Here is a 17697-nt window from a genome sequence, read left to right as displayed (position 1 = left end):
GGGTTCTCGTGGTTATTCACATTCTACACCAACCCATAGAGGATTAGGTGTCCAACATTTCCCCCTTAATCTGAAGGGGTCTGTATGAGTCCAAGAAGAGAGTTGTAATACAAAATGTGCAAAAATATGCATGGCAGCACTAAGTTGAATGTGCTCTCTGAAATGTTGGTATAAGAGGGGTAGTTTAAGGATGACCACCAACACTAGAATGCTTAGTGCAGTTCCTGGAACCCTTCCAAATCTGGCATGAAGCTAAGGTCTTCTGCTAGAGGAAGTTCTCCTGATGTCTTGAAGAGGGAAACCTTCAACCATGAAAGGGAGGTCTCACCCCGCATAAAAGGGAGAACCTCAACCTGAAAAGGGAGGTCTCAACCTGTGATGTTTTAAGGATGACCAACAACTCTGGAATGCTTAATGCAATTCCTGGAACTCTTCCAAAACTGGCAAGAAGGGGAAGACTTCTGCTAGAGGAAGTGTCTCCAATTTTTTGAAGAGGTATCACCGACTGAAGGCATGCTTAGTGGCATCTGTCTTTGGCTACAACTCCGAATCAGGTATGGCAGGTTGTGGCTCAGGCTCACTTGATGTGGCTTTAAATCTTGTAAATGACCATCATTTCCCCCCCAGTTAGATACAAGGTGAGATGATGGAGAAAACTCAACTGCAAGATTGTTCAATACTCTAGAACAAGTTCGGACATATGACTGAAATATCTTCTTGGTTGTTGATGCCCATTTCCAAGAAGTGATCCATCCAAGATAAATCTTTGTTCTTGCAGGAGACTTGTTTTTGAAGCATCTGTTTGAAGAATGATTTTTTTTATGACAATGCTTGCATGGGTGAAGATCAAAACAGTGATATTTGATATGGCCAACTTAGTCACAGTGTTGGCATTTCACAATATGTTGTTGTTGATGTGGAAGAGAAGCAAAATCTGGAACAGCTAAAGGTGAATTGTCATGAAGGAATACAAAACTCTCAAATTGGATTAGCTTTGAGTAATCTAGAATATGAAAGGACACGTCCTTGTCATATCCAAGACTAGTTCTGTGCTTGTTGTGGACAAGCTCTTCCCAAGGTCTAATGATGGGCTTGGGAAGTGCAAACTGAACTTCTGTTTGTGCATGAAATTATGTTGCTTCATTGGGAAATGGATCTGAATCAACTACAACATTATTGATTTGCTGCTTAAGGGTATCTGTTTCAATGTTCTAAACAGAGACAAGTTGATAATGATGACTCCAATGTTTTAATTATGCTCGCTGAAGCTGAGATTCAAGCTCCAAAAAGTCTATTTTTTCATGTATACTCTATAGACATGTTTTAATATCACAAAGAGTGTTCTTGCTGATTTTAACTATGTCTTCGACAGTAGATTATATTAGAGTTTTGAGAAACTCTAACACACCACCAATTAGAGCCATAACAAGTGCACCACTATTAAAATCCAAGTGTAATAGTTCTAATGGCAGGAAATGACTGAAATCTCCTCTAGAAAATACTGCTTTTAATTTTCAACTTTCTACCTTCATGATTAGATAAAAAACTGATTAAAAAAACATCAATACCAACTTCAATATACTATGTCGATACTTCAAACTGAGCATATAAGCCAATGGAAGTAGAATAGGAAATACGGTGTAGCTAATGGAGGGTGTCTGCCTTATTGTTTTCTGAAATTTTGCTGAGTAGAAGGTGGAAACTTTCAGTCTAAGATGGCACTGGCCTATACCTATTATCGACAACAAATGTATGAGAAATCTCTTAAGCTTTATGTAAAACTTGCATTTGTAGCAGTGGCTAGCTTTCTTAGTTTCAATGAATCACCATTGGTTGAACCAGAACAAATCAATGATGGAGCTGAAGAGAACAAAGAAGCATTAAGGAAGTCACATGGTGAGGAAGATGACGATTTCCAAATTATTGAATATCAAGCCCAGAAAGGGAATGCAGTGGCAATGTATAAACTTGGTATATTATACTAATTTGGTTTGAGGGGGGTTTTCCATGACAATGCGAAAGAATTATAATGGTTTCTTAAAGCGGTTGAGAAGGGAGACTCAAATTCGATGGAATTTCTCAGTGATACAAAAAGGCCTTTGCATCACTCTGCTCAACCCCACTTCCAATCCCATATAAAAATCCCACTGTGGATTGGGCATGCATATAACCACCATCTGCAGGAAGATGAAGATCTGATGTGGTTTCTTTCATGAGTTTTGGCTCACCCTCACTGCTGGAAAACATCATTTTATTCACACGAGATATATACAACCCCTCCTTTGTTGATGGAATATTCTCTGGGGTTTAAGCTTGCACATCCTTTCATCTTCCCTTCCTCCTAATCAATAAATCCTTGTTCTCACTATTTATAAAGAGAGAAGGGTTTGGAACGCATAAAATTTGAGAAACATCCAGATTACAAAAGCTATTATCAGCATTCATCCATTACACACATGATCAAAAGGGTAAATCCTGAAGCGACCCTCAAATTTCATTTGTTATTAAATCACATTTGCGTGGTTGATCTCTTGTCAAAATTAATTGTTGTGTCTCTCATAACCGAGGTAATCGAGAATAATTCGAGCACCAAATGTGGCACAAGAAGGATTCCAAGGCATCTGCAATGGCGTTAGATGCTCTTCCTCTTCAATAGGCAGTGGTTTTCATAGAGATAGTATAACACACACTAACAATTTGAGCGCAGAGTTATGGTGAGCCTTGGGAGGCCAAGGAATCAACAATGGCGTTATAACACAATAGCGCAGAAGTGTTGAAACACTTTTGAAATAGAGCAGAATGTCAGAACTAATTATTTATGACACAATGTATCATGGCCCAAACAAAGGAATACAACGCTTCAAGGTTCAGTGTTTAATGCACATAGGCAACATCTACTGTATACGGTTCCATTGTCAACAAAATACACCACTTAATGATTTGTATATACCATAAAAACTTCAAAACATATATGATTTCAATGACTTCCAACTAATTTGCAGAGATGGCCCATAAAAACTCACCACGGCATTTAATCAAACACAGTCTTGTTCTAAGCATTCACTTTGGGCATGGTTGACCATGGTTCTCGGCTTTCTACAACCCTGAATAATCAAAGAATTGAAACTTGCAACAAGATCCACGTATTCGTGCTTATTTTCTTCTATGACATTAAAGAGCACCATGCATTTACTGCGTACCTCTAGGAAATACCAGATAATACAACCCAAAACTCTCCAACCATTATACTACAACTGCATTCAGGCGATGTGCATTCCTCTTGTTCCATCCCACGATCATAGGGAATAACTTTGGAGAAAAGTCACTGTGCCCCAAGCATTACCACACTGAATCCAATAAGGTAATGCGCGAAATACAAAAAAGCACAAGACAAGGGCACATTGCACTCTCGTTGACGTCTAGCTTAGAATGCATCTCACATGGAATGCAGAATTGATGGTAGAACTGACCTGCACAGAAAGGTCATAAAACAAGTGGCTCAAATATGAGCAAGGCAGGGTATCACCCACTCCGATACCATGTTAAAGTCACATGAATGTAAACAACAAAGGTGGATGATAAACATTGAATACATTATTATTGACATGATATACATTTATAGTACATTTGTGTGACTGTTGGGTTCCACATCCCAAGGTCTCTTGGACTCTCGTGGTTGTTCACATTCTACACCAACCCATAGAGGATTAGGTGTCCAACAACTTCTACACTAGCCAAAAGTAGGGTTCATGCCTCTTAGAAACCCATATTTTCTTCATGGAAGCCAGGCATTTTCATTTTAACATGTTATACATATACTACCAAAATCCAGAACGTCCCAACTCATATCCATATCCAAAGGTATTCTGCTCAGAGAATTCACTCCACCAACAGCAGACCAAACGTGGCGGCCATTTCGGCCTCACATCTAGTGAGGACAAATTTGGGCTCACGAGTTTGGAAATAGTCGACATCGTTTGGAAATTGCAGAAATTGGGGATGTTGGATTGTCTCCAGCTTCTTCATTTCCATATTGGTCTCAGATCCCATGGGTTGAAGTTCTTAATGATGGTGTGAGAGAACCAGTGAATATATATTGTTAGTTGGTTAAGATTGGTGCGAATATTAATATCATTGACATTGGAGGAGGCCTCGATATTGAATATGAAATGTATTGTTTGTCACGTATATTGTCTCAGACTGTGACTCCGTTAAAGTATTATTCGAAAATCAACATTTTACGTCCACCCCTGAAGATGCTTGAGAAGATGTTATATAGGCCAGTATGTAGTAGATTACGTTATGTTTATCCATAGATATGTGGGCCTCTTTGCTTATAATTCAACTAGGATTTTTCCAAACTCAATCAAAATTTCATGGTAGGATTTGTTTTTAACATTTGTGGATTGAACAAGAGATTGAATTTTGACTGAAATTTAATTTAGATTTGTGGTTGTGCATATTTGTTTATGTGGTTGAACATATTAACTAGAAATGCTCCTTATTGATTTGGATTTTCTAGGAATTGGTAAGCAGTTGATCTTTTGAAATAGAGGTCTAGAGAATTTTATGGAGCCCAAGTGGATTATTGAGTTAATATGGTAGTATTTTTTTTGTTTTTTTTCCTAGGAACACTCGAGGTGGACCCACCCGAATGGGCACACCCCTAGTCAACCTAAGGGTCAACTTAAGGGGGCATGATCTTGATGGACCCAAGAAGAATTTACAGAGGCTAATGACTTTGTGAGGGCTTCAACCAATTAGGAATTTACAGAGGCCAGGTTGAGCGGAACTTCAGCCAACTAGGTTACCCATCAAAGTCATCAAGGCTATAGTGGTATTGATTATATAATACTAAATATGGTATTGGATTTCTAAATAGTGGTGTTGATTATATAATACTAATATGGTAATGGATTTCAAGAGGATCATGAAGATCATGAATGGAGCGAGTCAACATTGATAGTCATATTGGTAGCTCCAATAGTTTTTAATGACATTGTAGATTGGTTTCAAATCAGAAAGAAGAAAAGGGAAGATTAAGATGTAGAGCCATACATAACTGTTAATGTAGGTTTTATATTTTATGAAATCAAAGAAAGAAAAGGATAAACACAAAAGAAAAACAAAAGGTAAGGGTAAGGGGTAGAATCATACATAATCAAGACTCTACTAAATGACTTAAAGTTGACACTGATCTCCAATTGTGTTTTATTGAGTTTCCAGCTTCAATAATGTTTATATGTAGTAGGTTGGTTTGAAATCAAAGAAAACAACAGGGTAAATGTTAACTTAGACTCTACTAAATGACTTAAAGTTGACACTGATCTCCAATTGTGTTTTATTGAGTTCCCAACTTCAATAATGTTTATAAGTAATAAGTTGGTCTGAAATCAAAGAAAATAACAGGGTAAAGGTTAACTTCAAGCTGACATTCTGATCGATCATAAGTTGTAAGGTTGGTCTGAGATCAACCAAAAGAAGTGGGATTGGTCTGAGATCAAGGAAAAGAAGCAGGGTAAAAAGGCTTAAAGAGTAAGATATATGATTTCAATTGGGGTAAAGTAGTCAAATTTATGTAAAGAGTCTAATCAAAATATGGATATTAAAAAAACAATGTAATCACTATAGCTTGTAGGTAATGATTGAATCCTGGCATAGTACTCATATTTGATCGCTGATCTAGTCCAACTAGTATCAAATAGTAGTATTTGATAGTATTTATGTCTACTAAATATCCCATGGACTTATGGGTCTTAGATCCGTTTGGTAGAATCTTGGTGACAGCATACAACAAATTTCATTAGGTTGTGAGTAGATTGTTTTTCCATTCAAATGGTTAACCCCTGCATAAACCTTGCCTAGCTTGGCAAAGAAAACAAAAACTGGTTATGTCTAACAAAACACTTGATATCTGATCTCGTGCCAGTACTCTATAGCCGAGTCAAGGTATGGCTATGACAAACAAATTACTGATTGATAGCCGATTCTTAACTTTTAATCGCCGAATCAAGTTATTCTCATGTCTATTAAGCTATCAAATGGACTCATGGGCCTTGATCAGTTTTGCACACCTGTGACAAAATGCAACAAATCTCATCAGTGAGTTGTGAAGAGATTCTTCTTCCATTCAAACGGTTAAGCCCTGCATAAACCTTGCCTAGCTTGGCAAAGAAAACAAAAACTGATTATCTCTAACAAAACACCTAATACAAAACACCTGATAATATGATCTCCTACTAGTACTCTATAGCCGAGTCAAGGTATGGCCATGACAAACAAGTTACTGATTAATATCCGATTCTTATCTTTTAATCCCAGGGAGTGTATTATAATTTATATACTGATTGTAGTACTGGATTGTAAATTATTATATTGATAAGATAATTGCGTTTTATTTATAAAAAGTTAAATTGGTTGTGATCGAAAAGTTTGAACAAAAGAAAATAATTGAGGAGAGTCGTATGAAATTTGGTGCTGTGGTTTGTGGTAAAACGATTCAATTATAAATTTTCTTCATCGAATTTTTTTATTTTTTTTTTTGGGATTTTCTAGTTGATTCTAACATTTTGAAGCTTGCATTGGTCTATACTCTTATGGATTTCTTAATTTTAGTTGTTGTGGAATTTTCTAACTTTGTTAATGTCTTTAAATTTTGCCTCATGAATCCACATTGAATCTTATGTAATAGAAAATGCCATTTGATTCTGGTTGTTGTTTACTCAAGTTTATACTTGAATTGGCCTGGACATCGCAGGATTGGATCTGAACTGTGGGGACTTTCTTGGTCTGCACACAGAAGCAGCGGTGAAAGCAGGCAAGCTGCCAGAGTCTGCTGTTGATGCAGCTCTGGTTAATAGCTTCACAGTGCTGATGCGCCTCGGCTGGTTCGACCGGGATCCAGCCAAGCAACCATATGGGAACCTTGGACCAAAGGATGTGTGCACAGCCGAACATCAGCAGCTGGCGCTGGAGGCTGCGAGGCAGGGGATAGTGCTGCTAAAGAACGATGGTTCGTTACCATTGGCTGCTAACAAAGTCCACTCCTTGGCTGTTATTGGCCCCAACGCAAATGTCACCGAAACAATGATAGGAAACTATGCTGGTATGGATTCATTAGATGGTGATTCATTTTTTCTGAAACTTGAAAACATCAGATTTTAGTATTTACCGAATATCCCCTGGATTACAGAATCCATTTTTTTTTTATTGTTGGCAGACACTCCGTGCAAGTACACGACCCCCCTCCAGGGCCTTTCAGCGTAAACTAAAACTCTCTACGCCGCTGGGTGTGCAAACGTTTTATGCAGTGGAAACAATTTGTTAGGTGCGGCGGTCCAGACAGCAGGAAATGCAGATGCAACAGTGTTGATAGTAGGTGGAGACGAAACATTAGAGAAAGAAAGTTTAGACAGAACGACTTTGCTGTTACCTGGCCAGCAACAACAGCAGCTCATATTTCTCAGTGACCTCTATATTTTCTAAATTTGTAAAATAGAAATACATGGTAATTGAGGCTTATATTTTTGTCTGTTGCAGCAGGATTTTGCTGCAAAAATCCCCATGACTAAAATGAACATTTGGCCAGATCCCGCCACAAGTTACCCTGGCCGGACTTACGGATTCTACACTGGAAAAATTGTTTACATGTTTGGTGATGGCCTGAGCTATACAAACTTCGAGCACACATTAGTCCATGCCCCCAAGCTGATCTCTCTTCCCATAGATGGAAAACACAGCGGTTCTCACAAATCGTCAAATTCTTGTGAGGCTGTCAGCGGTTCAATGGGGGCTGATGATGTTGCAATTTCACTAATAACATACCATATATGGTCTCTTCATGAGAACATATAAAAATTATTTGAAGCTCAACCCGTGAAATGATTGCCTTGTTGCTTTGTTTTGGGCCATTCGTTTTAATTGTATGAATAACAGAGGCATTTTTGCTCTTCCGTCCCCATTGTAGATTGCCTTGTTGCCTTGTTTTGGGCCATTCGTTTTAATTGTATCAATAACCGAGGCTTTTTTGCTCTTCCGTCCCTATTGTGGGTAATAAGTCTCAAATAAATCATGGCAAATACATATAGATTTGGATTTTTGCATATTTTTAAGTGTTTATGGTTTGGTTTTTTAATTATGGGTGAAATTTTTTATTTGTTAAGTTGTGTGAGTCTTTAGATGATGTCAGTTTAATTTTTAGCAAATCTTAATTCAGGGGTATTTAAGGCATCAATTTTTGGCAAACCTCAATCCAAGGGTATTTAAGCCATCAAAATATTTGGCCTAGGTCACACCAATGCTTAACATGATTATCATGTGCAGTGAGTTTTATCAACTTGATTTGTTCAATCAATTAGTTGGACATTAAAGCTCAGAACCTTGAGAAAAATAAGCAAACATTTTCACTAATAAAAATTAAATATTTACAGTAATCTATATTCTTCTTCTATAGGTATATCTCAGATCTTTTCAGAATATGCTCAATTTATCAACAAAGGCTAAGGATCATTGAATAGTTATATATCATAACAACATTTATATGAGATAAATATGTATAACAATATTTGTATCTCCCATTCTTTTACTAAAATGAATAAAGACTCTACAACACTAGGTGCCTATTGTAGCTACTTTTCTATTCTTAATGAATATAAGATCTCAGCTTACTCCACAGTAGCCATGAATATAAGATCTCATCTTACTCCACAATATCGAAAATCAGGGTTCACGCCTAGGAATCCATATTCTCTTCATGGAAGCCAAACACACACTATTTAGTGTAATATTTTATTGAAATCACTACTACTTAGTACTATACCAATAGGTTCACTTTAAGAAGCATTTTGAAGTGGTTTAATGGTTGGGTTTCCTCTAGTTTGCTAGAAATTTCAATTGGGAACTATTTTTTTAGGGGAATTGTTTTCGACCTTTAATAAAAAGTTTAATTGGAAACTGATTTTTCTAGAGAATTGCATTCGACATTTAATAATGGTTATTCATTTTCAATGAAGCATCCTTATTTTTTATTTCGTTGACAATATTGTATTTCACAAGTTGTGAAATACAATGTTCGAAACTTGTACAAATCAAAAGTATCTTATAATCATAGGTGTAATCCCTGTAAATCTATATGAATTTTTATACTCCCTTTTACATCAACGAATCCCCTTTTTTCTCCCATGCCGTAATGCATCATGTATTGAAATTTTCTGCAAGGAAAAATTCATCTACTTTGGTTTTATACTCATCTTACAAAGAAATCTTGTAGAAGAGAAATAAAATCTTCAATAATAAGATTTGTGTAAAGAAATAAAATCTTCAATCAATCCCTCTTACATCAACGAATCCCCTTTTTTCTCCCCCTACCATAATGCATCATGTATTGAAATTTTCTGCAAGGAAAAATTCATCTGCTCTGATTTTATACTCATCCTACAACAAAATCCTGTAGAAAAGAAATAAAGTCTTCAATCAATTGTAAGATTTCTGTAAAATTTATTGGTATAAAACCAATAAATACATTCATTTTAATCATATAACTATCTATCTATGAATATTTCCTAACCCATAAAATGAACTATAATTCTTCATTTATAATTATTTTAATATATAGCTTATAATAAATATTTTTTTGATATTTGATAATACTATTTTTATTTAAAAAAATTGAAATATAATTAATATATTATCTATTTAGTATAACATTAATTTTATAGTTATTATTTATATGTATGAAAATTTATAGACTTTTTAGATTGCATTATTCATTGTTCTTTCTATAAAATATGTTGTCTTTTATTTGGGCCTTTCTATGATACTCTATTTTATTTGAGAATTAATTTTATAGTTATTATGTATATCTATGAAAATTTATACATTTATTAGATTGCATTATTCATTGATCTTTTTATAAAATACGTTGTCTTTTATTTGGACCTTTCTCTGATACTCTAATTTATTTGAGAGTTATTATTCTTTTGCTACAACTAATTTGAGGATTTTACATAAGATTGGTATTTTTATGTAGCAACTTCATTTTGGGGATTGCCATTCCATCAGCCTCATTCTTACACTCTAATTGTCAGTTAACAACGACCATATTTTTTATCAAACATTTGCTATTTGAACTTGAAAGAACATGTTTGAAGATTGAGAGACAATCTATGTTGAAAAGGTTATAGAATTTGTAAGTGAGATAGATAAGATAAGATAATTATATTTATGTCCATCTAATGACCACAAAGTAGGTCAAAGTAGGTCAAAGGGACTGTTGAGTACACTGATGTATATACAATAAAAGATACAATGCATGAAGTAAATCAAAGATACAGTGTAAAAAGTAAATCAACATCTGGCCCTAGGGGAGAAGATCCAGGAGCTAATAGGTCTGAGGATCAGACCCACCCATCTCTCCTAACCTCTGAGGCTCAATGAATAACATTAAAGAAACTCAACAAAGTATGTTGGCTCGATGAAGAGCCTATGGCAAGTGCAGACTGTCCACTAAATCGTATCCTATTTTCTATCAAACATTTGTTATTTGAACTTGAAAGAACATCTTTGAAGATTGAGAGACAATCTATGTTGAAAAAATTATAAAATCTGTAAATTTGACCTAATATAAGTAATTATTCTAATTTAGCATAATATACTTAATTATTCTTTATATTGTAACTTTTATTGGCATTTTTTTTACTAATTTTTATATTGTGCTATCTTCTATATGTAACCATTCTTCTCAAATTTATATCTTTTCCTTTCCACAGCCTGATGCAATTGCTAGTTTTATTACTACAAAACTTAAGGTTTTGACCAAAAATCAGTAAAAAATACGTGGCATGTTGAGGTGCCCAAATGCAATCCATGTTTCACTATTTACAATAAACTATACCATCAAGCAGTTGGACTTTCTTCTATAGGAACAAAAATACGAAAAACAAAAGGTTATTCGATCCACCGATCGAGTCCTGGCGAGCCACATTACTGGTGTTAATTTGAACACAGTTTCTCCAAATAATCATTCATTTCCAAGGGTTTAAAGCAATGAATGAGGGAAGCAATGCATTTGCGAAATTAAGTTCAGTGCAATCTTCAGAAGTAACCATTTATAGATGAAAAAAAGGGTTTCTCTCAAGGAATGAGGCAAGCATTGCGTCTCGATATGCTTATTCTTTCTCTCTTTTGTCCTTCAAAACAAATATACATGTTGGCCTCGATACCTACAGTGAATTTTAATTAATACTTGTAATTGTAGAGTTGTTAGTTTTTGTTTATGATATTGGATATTTAATTAGGATTTTACGAGGCAGTATTAGTGTCGTTGACCTTAGAAAAGTTTTGGAGAATTGCAGTGCTGATCACCTACAGAGCAGAACAAGAATTTCAAAAGCAACTTAGGCTTGTTTTATAGGATGGCATTACGTGGAAAAATATTAGACGTCTAAAGTTTATGCATGTTTCCCATGTCTTTCTCTGAATAGTGATTTTAGAAGTCCAGTTTCGGTATATTGAGATCATCGTGTGGGTAAATTTGATAAAATTACAGTACCTGTGTGATGCTCTAGTTGTATATCTTTAAGTAATTTATGTTCACTACAAGTCAAGGGTGGCATGGTTCGATGATCGCCTGTTTGCACATACTAGTTACCTAGATAAGTCTAGTATTTTTTCGCACCAAAAGCTTTTCCAATCAGGAAACTGGATTGGGGTTGCAAGTCATGGGTTGATGTGATACCATTCTCCTTCATTCTCGTATTGATACTAACATTCCTGGCGTTTTTAATTGCATGCTTTTTGGACCATATTTAGTTTGTGATTGTTATCTATGTGATGTCCATCTTACTACTTGAATCAGTGGTATATCCCATTATGGGAATTTTGTTCCACATTAAACTCTCTGCCTATTATGTTTTTACGGTACCAGTTTTCTAATTAATGTTTTTGTTTCCCAGTGGAATTCCCTTTCATTAGATGGAGCGACCATGGATTTCCATAACATGTACAACTAGTTTCCCCCAGTGGAATGCCCTGTGATTAGATGGAGTGATTATGGATTTCCATAGCATGTACAACTGGTATAACAACCATGTAAATGATGTATCTTCTCTGCTTCAATGCAACCATTTACCCGGTGGAGCATGCCTGCCAACACTTGAACCTAGGTCATAACAGTGGTAAGAGCTCCCGCTCACCAATAAATCATAGTAATCAAACAACACTTTCTTGTTTCTGTTACAAATTAATATTTTGTGCACCCGCAAAGGATGCTGTTAAATGAAACTTCAAGTTTAGATGACATTATCATACACTCAAATCTCATAAACCTATAGGTGTCATGTTTTGACCTTGGAAGAAAAATTTAACTCTAAATGTGCCTCTATTTGCAAGGAACAACCCAATAATTATAATTCATATTTCTGCCTACTGAAATTTTGAGATGTATTTCAAGTAGGTTTCAGGTAACACACAAATACGTGTCATGGGAATGAATAGAGCATGGAAGAAAAAGTGATGGAGATGCACAAGGAAGAGACTACATAGGCTTGGCATATGCAATTTGGAAATTGAGTGTGGTTTCGAACTCTGAAATAGATTTGGAGAGTCATTCACCTGAAATACTAGAATTCAAGTTGCCTTCAATTTTGCAGAGCTAGATGGATCTTCTTAGATGGACCAACACCAGGAGGAATCACTTGCAATTCAAATGTTAAAGTTCAATTTCGGTGACTGCAAATAGATCCTTATAGAGCCTTAGAGTACCACATATGCAGGGACAAGTGAAAAAAATTCAGCGTCTCTCAGGAAAAATTTCCAAGTTCTTGCCTATTGGTTTGAATGAAAGGTAGAGTTCAAAATTCAAACTGCATGTAATATACAATTATCGAATATGACACAACTGTGTAACCAACATGTGTTTCTTCTAAATACATTTAGAAGTCTGAAAAGGGTTGAAAAATAGACTAACTCTTTAACGCATGATAATACTATTTTCAGCTTATGTGTTGTATATATATATATACCTTGAGTAATTGAATTTATTATATGGGTTGTATTTTTATTTTTGATTATTAAAAATATTTATCATATTTCAAAATTTTGAGTTGTTCTCGGATAAGATAATTTTATTATTGTTTAACAAATGACCAAAAAAATAGATCAGTGGGACCAGAAATCACAATCAGTGATGTCAATGTTAGGGGCGCCCTAGACAACACCTAGGCAACACCGAAAGCATAAAGAAAAAAACAACAAGATCAGACAAAAGACCAAGATCAATCATAGATAGATACAAGGTTTTTATATGACCTCCACTGAAACCTTTCCTTGTTTAGATTAAGCTGCATGTATGAAATTGTGACGACGTTTCAAGTTTTCATTATTTTTTCCTTGTGCTTAATGTTAGCAACAACATAATTGGGTTGGTCTCACTTCTCAGTGACATTAGGCATTCACGTTGTACAAAACTCATCGAGGCCAATTTATAACTATTTAGTATGGTTTATTTCAATATAATGATAGATGGATTTCCCTTTGGGCTTTTAATGATGAATTACAATATACACGCTAAATTATGAACATTTTTTCCCTTTATAGTACGCTTGCAATTTAGCTGCACCTACACTCGCTTTGTCACTTACAAATAATGATGGATAGAATTCATTGACCAGAAGGAAAAAAATACTTATTTATGGATTACTATATAAAAAATAGATTTTCAAATATGCGATATGCCACTTGTACAGGACCTTGATTTTATTGCCACTTGTACAGGACCTTGATTTTATTGATTGGTATAGGGCCTTGATTTTATTGATTGGTGTAAGGAAGAATGTCACTTTCAAGAAATTGTATCATCAACAAAGATGTCCTATGATCTATCCACTAACAGTGTGAAAGAACAAACTCAATGGAAATTAAATGCAGACTTAGCCGTTGAATTTTATATTTCTTTAGTTATTTATAGCTTTAGAAGAAGAGCTTAAATGCTTCCTTAAAATAACATAATTCATGAGTTCCACCATTACACAAACAAATATTTGAACCTTTGAATGAGTTTAATGTTGGCAAGTAGTTCATTAACCAAGAAAGAAACCAAGAAAGAAAGGCAAAGAAACTGAATGAAAACTGAATGCAAACAAGTGAACACAAGATTTTACGTGGTAAAACCTTGACAAGGTGTCAAGGAAACATACATGGGGCAAGGGATTGGATTTTCTATTAAACCAATAATAATTATCCTCATTACAACAGTGCGGGCATTCATCATTTTATAGGAGGCTCTTCCGTTAACAGTTTTCATTATAAAACCAACTTGGCAATAAATACTATTTTACTCATATTTACAATTAGTTGTCAAATTCCAACAAACTCCACCTTGACAACAAATTTTCCTAATCCCTTGCCCATGCCCATTCATCATCTCTTGTGCAAGCCAAGAGAAGCTAAACACCATCGCAGCTTCTCTACTATAACTCGCTTCGTGAATATGTTTGCACAATTCTCCCGTGTATGGACCTTCTTGAGAGCTACTTTTCCGCCATCGATCACATGTATCACAAAATGATACCTTACATCAATGTGCTTGGTCTTGCTGTGATAAGCTGGATTTGTAGCCAAGTGAATAACACTCTGACTGTCACAAAGTACATTCACTTTCGTCCTTCCAATCTCATCAAGTAGACCCTTTAACCAGATTGCTTCTTTACTGGCATCTGAAGTAGCTATATATTCTGCTTCGGTAGTGGATAACGCAACTATTTCTTGAAGCTTTGACATCCAACTAATTGTTCCACGTACAAGAGTAAAGACATAGCCTATAGTAGATTTCCTTTTGTCCAAATTGCCTGCATAATCAGCATCTACATATCGCAGACTGATCCTTCACTACCATTAAAGGTGATGCAATGGTCACTTGTGCCTCTTAAATATCGAAGCACCCATTTCACTGCTCGCAAATGTTCTTCACCTGGATTTTCCAAGAACCTACTGACAACTCCAACTACATGTGCAATGTCAGGTCTTGTAGATACCATTGCATACATTAAGTTGCTTATAGCATTTTCATATGGTACATGAGACATATACTGTGTTTCTTCATCAGTTCTAGGACTCAAAATCGAAGAAATCTTAAAATGGGAAGCTAATGGAACATTAACAGGTTTCACATTGTTCATATAGAACTTTTCAAGTACTCTCTCCACATACTTCTGCTGTGATAACCAAAGCCTACCATTTTTCATGTCTCTGTGTATCTCCAAGCCTAAGATATGTTTTGCTGCTCCAAGATCCTTCGTATCAAACGTCCTAGAGAGCTGAGCCTTTAACCTGTTGATCTCTTCCATGCTTTTTCTTGCAATAAGCATATCGTCAACATACAAAACTAAGATAATGAATATGCCACTGAAACTCTTGAAATATACACAATGATCATACTCACATCTAATAAAGTTCTAACTCACCATGAAGGAGTCAAACTTCTTGTACCATTGCCTGGGAGACTCAGAACAAGAGAGCTCCCACAACTAATTCAAATTTCAAAGAATCAGCGGTGCTCAAACTGATTGAAGTTATGAAGTGGTCCCATGACTTGGGCAGAGAACACAACAACGTTATAGCTTTGTCTTCTTCCTGAATTTTAACTCCTATATCTGATAATTGGCATATAAGTGTATTAAAAACATTTAAATGTTCTGCAACTTTTGAACCCTCCTTCATCCGAAGACTATACAATTTTCTTTTCAAATAAATTCTATTGGTTAACGACTTTGTCACATATAGTTGTTCTAGTTTTTCCCATAAACCTGCAGTTGTACTCTCTTCAACAATGTTGAAAAGAACTTAATCCGCCAAACATAAACTAATGGTACTGAGAGCTTGGGCATCCAAGTCCTCCCAGTCTGCATCTATCGTGCTAGCAGGTTTCTTATTTGCCCCACCTAATGCTTTGCGGAACCCTTGTTGCACTAGCAAATCCCTAACTTTCAGTTTCCATAGAGAAAAGTTGTTCTTGTCGGTGAACTTTTCCACCTCGAACTTTGCATTCGTCATCTTGGCCATTTCTTTCCTCCTAAGGTTTTAGTCTTTCAACTAACATATTCTTATTTTCCTTCTTCCAGCTACGGTTTTCAAAATTTCTTTCTAATTTTGATTTTCTACACAAATCAAAAAACTTCTTTCTAATTTGATTTTCTACACAAAATCTAATTATGTTGCCCCTTCTTTTTAACTCTTAAGAAATTTCCAAAAAATTTCTTAATTAATTTCCAGAATTTCTTTTCAAAACATCCTCCACAGATTCTCTTAAAAAATTTCTTGAAATTGCCCCAAAAAAATTAAAACCTATTTCTTTTTTTTTCTCTCTCAAATTCACCAGCACTCAACAATGCTCAACAAAAATCATATTTCTGGTTCAACAAAAAAAAAAAAAATACCTGGATCTTTCTGTTGATGAAAGGCCTCTTTACGATACAACAACTCTTTTTCCTTCCTTAAATGCAGTGGGTTCCCTTCCTCTAACAGCAATGTCAGACTTCACTTGGGCAAGCAGTTCACAACGGAAATTTCCCTCTACTACAAACTTCAAACAGAGCTTCGCTTTTCTCTGTTCTTCACTTAAAGTTGCAGCCTTTAAACTCACCTCTAGCAATCAGAAAATGAAGCGGCAACCTTCACCTGGTTCAAAATAATTTCCTCTTATTTTTTCACACGCTTGCTTAGTCGGTAGCAGGTTTCTTCTGTAATGGGCAATCACATCAAAAAACTACGCAAGTTGAAACACAAGCTTGCGAGGTCGGTAGCACATTGCTTCTCTTAGGGGCAATTGAATACTGACGGTGGGTATGAACAAATTGCGTCGAACGGCTCAGAGTTTCAGGAGGGTATGAACAAAGTTTGTCAAAGGGCTCAGAGTTTCGAGAAGGTATGAACAATGTGCGACAATGGGTTCTACGGCTCTCGTGGGTCCCTGTTACGTAAGCTAATGCCACGCCACATTAATTTGAACCAGTGTCTCCTTTTCCCCTTCAGTACTGCGGACAGGGTAATATGATGCTCTGATACCAATTGTTTGCCAGAAGTAGTACATTAACCAAGAAAGAAACCAAGAAATAAATGCAAAGAAATTGAATGAAAACTGAATGCAAACAAGTGAACACAAGATTTTTACGTGGTAAAACCTTCACAAGGTGTCAAGGAAACATCCACATGGTAAGGGATTGGATTTTCTATTAAACCAATAATAATTCTCCTCATTACAACAGTTCGGGCATTCATCATTTTATAGGAGGCTCTTCCGTTACATAACAATTTCCGTTATAAAACCAACTTGGCAGTAAATACTATTTTACTCGTATTTACAATTAGTTGTCAAATTCCAAAATTTAAAAGTTTAAACTTACAATTTGAGATGCTTCGACATTCTGTATTATCTCATTTCTTAAAAGATGTTTTTCCTTCAATGCTATTTAACAACTAAATATGTTAGAATATGTATTTTTTCCATAAGCGGTAGAATGTTGCCATAATGGCATGTTCAATGTCAGATTGTTTTATAGTGAGTTTAGTGAGTTTGTTTGTTTATGCCTTTGGACACTTATGTGTGCTTGAACATGTTTTAGTTTGGTGTCTTTAACTCAGGGTTAAGGGGAAAACATATATTCACTAATACAGAGATTTGTGTGCCTAGACTAGCAAGCTGAT

The 17697-nt window shown here is 35.5% G+C and overlaps 1 pseudogene; it reads left to right on the top strand.

Moving 5' to 3' along the window:
- The first annotated feature begins 1715 nt into the window (after positions 1 to 1715).
- Positions 1716 to 7485, top strand: LOC149205124 (beta-xylosidase/alpha-L-arabinofuranosidase 2-like; annotated as a pseudogene).
- Positions 7486 to 17697: the final 10212 nt, after the last annotated feature.

Source organism: Pinus tabuliformis, chromosome 1_2, assembly GCF_031772625.1.
Source record: "Pinus tabuliformis cultivar Carrire ecotype Pingquan chromosome 1_2, CPIR1, whole genome shotgun sequence".
NCBI lineage: Eukaryota > Viridiplantae > Streptophyta > Pinopsida > Pinales > Pinaceae > Pinus > Pinus tabuliformis.
Note: the sequence above shows the minus strand (reverse complement) of the source record. Positions and strands in the feature narration are given on the sequence as shown.